At 45.3% G+C, this 6,000-nt stretch overlaps 1 long non-coding RNA gene across 1 annotated transcript in view; it reads left to right on the top strand.

Annotated features, from left to right (window-relative positions):
• Positions 1-1,430: 1,430 nt before the first annotated feature.
• Positions 1,431-6,000, top strand: part of LOC147016828 (uncharacterized) — a 53,211-nt gene continuing 48,641 nt past the window's right edge. Inside the window, exon 1 of the long non-coding RNA XR_015049202.1 lies at positions 1,431-1,512. This is a non-coding gene — a long non-coding RNA (uncharacterized LOC147016828). The remainder of the gene's footprint in view (positions 1,513-6,000) is intronic.

Here is a 6,000-nt window from a genome sequence, read left to right as displayed (position 1 = left end):
AAAAACAATAGGTGGTTGAATTCAATGACCTGGTATGCAATAATGCTCTTCTAATTTCAAGTTAATCAGATTAAAATTGAGGATTTTAGAAATGTGGCTAATGTTGACCTTTTGTTGACCTCGAACATAGTTGGTGGTTGAATTCAGTGACCTGATATGTAAATCCTCTTCAAAGTTGAGGTCAATCGGATGAAAATTGAAAAAAATTGTTGACCTTGAGCCGATGACCTTTTGACCTCAAATATAAATAGGAATCTGTCAGACCACCAACTCCACCATTTGTTTCATGAAGATCGGTTTCAAATTGTGACCTGTAGGCGATTAAAGGTGAGCGGACAGACAAACAACGGAAGCGATCAACATACTTATCGAAAAAAAAATTTTTTAGCCGGGAGGCGACGATGGTTCGCGGACATTATTGAACAAAGCCACGATAGGTACAATTGAGTTAGTGGAAGTTTTTGAGGAATCCCTACCGTAAAAAAAAAAACCTATCTCTTCCGTCAAAATTGACCGAATCAAATCAGATATTTTATATGTTGTACTTATTATATGGACATTATGCACAGCTTCTAGGAAATGAAATTGCGAGAAAAAAAAAAAATCGAGAAAATAAATAAAAAATAAATTAAAAGTTCAAGTGGGCGTGGCTCCGCCCACAAGGGGCGTGGGTCGCCCCTCATACAAAAAGACACAACTTGACCATGATATCGAGCATGTGTCCAAGTTTCATCAAGATCGCATCAAACGTCACGGAGCTATGCTCTTGAGAGAGTCACAAACAGACAGACAGACAGACAGACAGACAGACAGAAACAACGAAGATAGTGGTCAAGGCTGGTGCCCGCGAACCCAAAAAATTGCCAAGTAATAACGCACACGACCAACCAATATCAGTGAAAAATCTTCGATTTTCACAAGCGACAAATCAAAACTTTAATTTTCTCTTTGCTGTTTGTTTGTTGTGTTTGTGTTGTTTGTGAAGATATAATTGGACGGTTTCTTCCCTCCAGAAGATCAAAACACCAAAGTCCTTCTGGAGTGGAGCTTCAAAGGCACCTGTTTGGAATGGAGTTATATTGACCTTCTGAAAATAAATTGCCCTTTATCCATCCCAACTCGTAACTTCCAGGGAATTGTCAGATGGGGTGCCAAATGGCCAACTGCTGTGTCAAATGTCCTTGTGCGTGTGTCCTTGTTGGGTCGAGGTTTAATAATGGAGGGATGTTTTCATTGAACCCAAAGCCTTATCCGCCATGTAAACCGCTGCGCTCCACTCCACCCATCTCACTCTAATCCCGACCGTGCACTCCTGCGATAACAGTTACTCCTTGGAAAGGGTAGAAGGTCCTTGTGGTAAACCTCTCGATTCTATAATTAACCCGGGATAAAGGTCAGCCCTGGAAAAGTTATAAAAAAAAACAGGGAGGGGGACGTTCTTTAGGTGGTCCAGCTGGGTCTTGGAGTCGATCATGCTGATGGAGATGCGGCGTCGACGGGTCTCCATGAAAGGTGTTTTCGGGTTAGCTTTGAGCGTCACACTCATTGGGAAATGACTTGAACATGGAAATACAAGTGTAATGAGTCAGACCTTGATAAGGTGATTATAAGGGCGAGTCGTGTCGTGTGTCATGATGGAATAAAAGTGTCATCACTGTACTTACTGCAGGTGTTATTTGTATCGGTGAATCCAGGTGTTCGCGAAACGATTAACCACCGACACACGATCAACACAAACTTCGCTTTGAACACGAACATCGACTTGTTTGCGATTATAATCGTGGTCGAGCAACATTTCTTGTCGGCCAAGATTAGAGGGTGTGCTGAAGTCAGATAGAGGGATTTAACGTTCATCTTTGATTATTTTTACATACGCGACCGAAGGTGTGCGGAGGTTATGTTCTCGCCCCCTGTTTGTCTGTCTGTCCGTTTGTTTGTCTGTGACTGCGACTGTGTGCAGGATATCCGAAAAAGTTGTGGACGAATTCGGACGAAATTTGGTGGACAGCTTGGGTGTTTGATAAGGAAGAATTGATTCGATTTTAGTGAAGATCTGGATACGGATTCGAGAATTGATTTTTGAACCGATTGGTCATCATTGAGAGATCGGGCCAAAAACGATAAATAAAACGATATCTCAAAATGTTGTGCATGGATTTGGACAAAAACTTGATAGATGAGCTGGTCAAGTAACAAGAACAAGTTGACTCGATTTTGGTTCAGGTCCAAATCCAGATCCAGACAATCAGTGGGATACAAAAGGGAGACTGCTCAGCATGGTGAAGCTTGGAGGTATGTCCTCCACCTAGCACACAACCCGGACTAGCACACAACCCGGACTAGCACACAACCCGGACTAGCACTGGACAATATTGGACTTCCGGTTCCGGTTTTGAGCGGCAAGAGGTCTCCTTCGGGGCTCCCTGCTGACATTCTCAAAGTTAAGTTCCGGTTGTTATTTGTCACGTTTTAACTGTTTAATTTTCTCACCTACATGTTAATGTGTGTTCCTAGTTCGGTTTTGTTTCAAAAATCGTGCTATTTTGTGAGTATTTATGTCGACGTTCTCACCTGGTGTTTGAGGCCTAGTCCTAGGCTTGAGGCCTACCGGTTCCACTTGGTGTTCGATCGTTTTTTTTTTTTTTTTTGTTTTTTCTCCCCATTACCTTCAATTTCTATCCTCCCCATTACCTTCAATTTTCATCCTCCCCACTTTCCAAACATCCCCCATTCTCCCAACTAATCTCTTTCTTATCTCAAAAAAATAAAAATAAAAATAAAAATAAAAATAAAAAAACCCAACAACAACAACAACAACCTTCTCCCGATTCTGCTACTTCTTCCTCTTAACTTCCTCCTCGTCTTCCTCGATTTCTTTTTTTTTTTTTTTTTTTTTTTTACACTTCCATGACCTAATCTGTTGAACTCTCTCATACATTAATATTAACAACAAAAACGATCTTATAATGCTTCATCTTCCTCTCTCACACATGTGGTACTCTTTACTGTTTCACAATGCACTACTCTTCTGCTATTTTAACAGACTGCTCTCATTTCGACCTCTCCTTCATTCCTTGCCTAAAAAATCCAACTATTACAGCGCTTCTTCTCTCCATGCTCTGAATTCGCCTTCATTGCATCCATCAAGAATTGTGTTAAATCGCATCTCTGACCTAAAACTTTTAAAAACCACAGTTTGCCATGGATGCTCGCTTTCCATCAACCATTCTTTTTTCCAACTTCAGTGCCAACTCACCCCCTCACCCCTCACTCTCACTCTCAAAGCAACCATCCCACTCTTCTCCCTCCAAGCCTCCCTCTCACCTCTTTCAAAAATTCCCCCCTCACCTTTCTCCCACCTTTCATCCCCCTCACTCTTCCTTCTCTAAGTTGCCCCCCTCTCATCCACCAACCTGCCTCCCTCCACTGCCCTCTCACCTCCATCTCTTCACTCCACCTTCTCAAATCCTCAACTGCCATCTTCCTTGTCTCTTGTCCCCCCTCTCTCACAGCACCACAGAGCCTTTTCTCCTCCTCATTCGGCCCCCTCCCCTCGCTATTCTGCAATACCCCACACTCCTTCAGCAACCCTCCTTACCTCCCTCCCTCGTTCCTCGTACGACCCTCCCCCGCCCCCTCCACCTCCTGCACCAAAAGCCTCCTCCCCTACCTCTTCATTAAAAGTGTGGACCTCAAATATCCAGGGCCTTCGCTCAAACCTTTCAGATCTTTCCATGCAGGTTGCCACTGACAAACCAGACTTTATCTGCCTAACAGAAACTTTCCTCTCCCAAGACGTGTCTGACTCCCAAGTATCTCTCCCTGGTTACTCCCTCTTACGGTATGACAGACCTGAGCCTCGTCCTGGTGGAGGTGTTGCTCTCTTCATCAAAGACTCTATTCCTCACTCTCCCTGCACTGCTCTCACTCCCCCACACCCCCAGGAATACCTCTGGCTTCGGCTTCCCCTCCACTCCCACCTCATGTTTATATGTGTACTGTACCGTCCACCGAACAGTGATGACTCCATCTACACCTCACTCTCCGAAAACATGGACCATCTTCTATCTTCTCATCCAAACTCTCTCTTCCTCTTATGTGGCGACTTCAATTGTCATCACGCCAGTTGGCTAGGTGTGGGTACCTCTCTCACCTGCCATGGGACATCAGCAAAAGCTTTCTGTGACTCATTGGGACTGACTCAATCGGTCAACTTCCCGACCCGGATCTCAACCAATGGTACTCCATCTCTTCTGGATCTGATTTTGACAAATTTCCCTGACAATATCTGCTGCTCTTCCTTCGCTCCAATTGGTTCTTCTGACCACGTCCTTATTAAAGTGGACATCTCTCTGGCTGTTATCAGAGAACCACCTCACCGCCGTCGAGTCTGGCATTTCACTCAAGCCGACTGGCAGGGTCTCCGAGCAGCCATCAAACTTACAGACTGGTCTCCTATCACTACTTTCTCAAACATCAACTCATCCTGGGAATTCTTTCAAAGAAACTTGCTCTCCCTCATGCACAGATTTATCCCCTCTCGTGTTCAGTTGTCTTACCCTTCCTCCCGCCCTTGGTTTACTGAAGCTTGTGGCGAGGCAGTTGTCCTGAAACAACTTGCCTTTGCCTCATGGAAAGCAAACCCAACTGAGGGCAATCTCAGTTCTTTCCACAAAGCTCGGAACAAGTGTGTAGCTACCCTCAGGAGAGCCAGAAAACAACATCTTTCTCATCTCAAGTCTGAACTCTCAAACCTCTCTCCCTCCTCAAAATCCTGGTGGCGTTTAATCAAATCTGTTTCTGGTGTATGTTCCCCCTCCATCCCCTCCCTTACCTCAAATGGCCGCACTGCTGATTCCACACGTGATAAAGCTGAATGTCTAAACTCGGTGTTTGCAGCTAAATCTTGTGTCCCAAACCCATCACTATCTCTACCCACTTTACCCAGTCGCACCCAACTGTCCCTGGACTCTGTATCCTTTTCTCCTGACAAGGTGGAGAGCTTGCTTTCAAACCTCAAGTCAGATTCTGCAACCGGTCCAGACGGCATCAGCCCACGTGTCCTCAAAGCCTGCTCTTCTGCTCTTGCTCACCCTCTCTCTGTTCTATTCACCCTCTCATTTTCCCAAGGTCATCTGCCATCTGCTTGGAAATCTGCTAACATCACTGCCCTGCTTAACAAAGGTGCAAAAACAGATCCCTGTAACTATAGACCAATCAGCCTTCTCCCAATCATCAGCAAGGTTATGGAATCCATCATCGCTTCAGACATGAAATCCTTCCTCTTCTCCAATGGCTTGATTTCCAATCATCAATTTGGTTTCAGACCAGGTCACTCTACCCTAGATATGCTGCTACTGCTCTCCCATCAATGGATGGAGGTCCTCAATGCCAGACAGGAAATCCGAGCCGTATCCCTGGACATATCACGTGCTTTTGACACAGTCTGGCACCCTGCCCTACTCACCAAACTCTCTGCCCATGGTATTCAAGGCCATCTCCACTCATGGCTCGCAGACTTCCTCTCCTGTCGCAGTCAACGTGTGGCCCTAAATGGAGTTCTTTCATCCCCTCTTCCTGTGCAGGCTGGAGTTCCTCAAGGTAGCGTTCTGGGCCCTGTTCTTTTTCTGGTTTTCATCAATGATCTCTCGGACTCTCTGGAAAATCCTCTATTTCTCTTTGCCGATGACTCAACCCTCTGCCGTACCATCTGTCATCCCTCAGCCCGGCAAGCAGCAGCTTCTTCACTCACTGCAGATCTGGATAAAATCACAAACTGGTCCAACACGTGGAACATGTCTTTCAATCCAGACAAATCTCACACTCTCACTATGTCTCTTCGAAAGGACCGTTTACAAAACCCCCCATCCACTTTCTCAACAATCCTCTGGAAGAAGTCTTTTCTTTCAAGCTTCTGGGTCTCACTATCTGCCATGACCTTTCCTGGGAAAGTCACATTTCCAACCTTGCCTCAAAAGCCAGTCGCCGACTGGGAATCCT

This window comes from Eptatretus burgeri, chromosome 11 (genome assembly GCF_056783735.1).
Source record: "Eptatretus burgeri isolate ZD-2024b chromosome 11, Ebu_testis_v1, whole genome shotgun sequence".
Lineage (NCBI taxonomy): Eukaryota > Metazoa > Chordata > Myxini > Myxiniformes > Myxinidae > Eptatretus > Eptatretus burgeri.
Note: the sequence above shows the minus strand (reverse complement) of the source record. Positions and strands in the feature narration are given on the sequence as shown.